Raw genomic sequence first — 1,593 nt, 5'->3', positions numbered from 1 at the left:
ACAGATGCTGCAGGACCTGCTGAGGTTTCCTAGCACTTTGTTTTATTTCAGATTTCCAGCAGCTGCAGCAGTTTTCTTTTAATAATAGTTGTAAATGATGCTGTAGAAAAAAAAACTGTCACAAAGATCTCTTATGTTACTGGGTAAGTATTAGTACCCTGTGTTTCTTCAAACATGTCTTCAGGGATGCTAGGATTATTTATAAAGCAATATGAAATAGGAACAGAATTAGGCCATTCAGGCCACTGAGTCTGCTCCACCATTCGATCATGGATGATATGTTTCTCAACCCAATTCTCCTGCCTTTGCCCTTGATCCCCTTACTAATCAAGAACCTATCTATCTCCATCTTAAGTACACTCAATGACTTGGCCTCTACAGCCTTCTGCAGCAACAAGTTCCATAGATTCACCACCCTTTGGCTGAAGAAATTCCTCCTCATCTCAGTTCAAAAGGGTCACCCCTTTACTTTGAAGCTGTGTTTTTGGGTCCTAGTCTCTCGTACTAGAGGAAACATCTTCTCCACATCTGCTCTATACAGACCTCCCAGTATACTGGAAATTTCTATGTCGTAATGTAAAGGTATAGTCCCACCTTTATTCTTTGGGACACTAAGCAGCATCCTGTGACCACACTTGCTTCTTCTGCCCAGAGGGTGTATATGATGGGCCGAAGGGCTAAAATTGATGATATTCGACAGCTGCATGACCTTGAATAAGTCTTGTGAACATTCCTGTACGTGCCAAAGACGGCACAATCAGCTTGTTTTCTGTATTTGCTTTTCTGTACTTGCTGTTTGTTACACTGTATGAGAGTTTCGTTCCAAGTCCCTGGACTTCACCTTCGACCAGAATCACGAACGGTGCCACGAACAACCTAAGCCTCCAGACCAGAGGCCGATGGAGGGGTCCCCGAAGGGCAGAAGGATGTGAGGCTAATTGTTTTTTTCCTCTCTTTTTCATTATTTTTATTTACTTGATAAGTGTTCCTTTCTTTTTCATCTTTTATTATTAGCCAATAGATGGTAGCACAGCGGCTCAGTGGTTAGCACTGCTGCCTCAGCGCCAGGGACCTGGGTTCAATTCCACCCTTGGGTGACTTTCTGTGTGGATTTCCTCTGGGTGCTCTGGTTTCCTCCCACAGTCCAAAGATGTGCAAGCTAGGTGGATTAGCCATGCCTGTAGTGTTCAGGGATGTGTAGATTTGGTGGGTTATGAGGGATGGGTCTGGGCAGGATGCTCTGATTTGTTGGTCCAAAGGGCCTGTTTCCACACTGTTGGGATTTTATGTTCATATTTAAGCAAATTGCTGTTGTAGAGTCTTAACTACATTTAGCAGAATCCAAAATAACTGCTTGGATACACTTTGTGATCCAAGACAGAGGGCAAAGTGACTCTTCATATTGTTATAAGAAACATAGGTTTAAGAGCATGGTTAAAACTACACAAAGGACACCAGGTTATAGTCCGAGATAACAAGGTGTAGAGCTGGATGAACACAGCAGGCCAAGCAGCAGAGGAGCAGGAAGGCTGACGTTTCGAGCCTAGACCATTTCTGAAGAAGGGTCTAGGCCCGAAACGTCAGCCTTCCTGC

This window comes from Rhincodon typus, chromosome 10 (genome assembly GCF_021869965.1).
Source record: "Rhincodon typus isolate 14 chromosome 10, sRhiTyp1.1, whole genome shotgun sequence".
Classification (NCBI taxonomy): Eukaryota; Metazoa; Chordata; class Chondrichthyes; order Orectolobiformes; family Rhincodontidae; genus Rhincodon; species Rhincodon typus.
The sequence above is the reverse complement of the archived record's forward strand: the minus strand, read 5'-3'. Positions refer to the sequence as shown.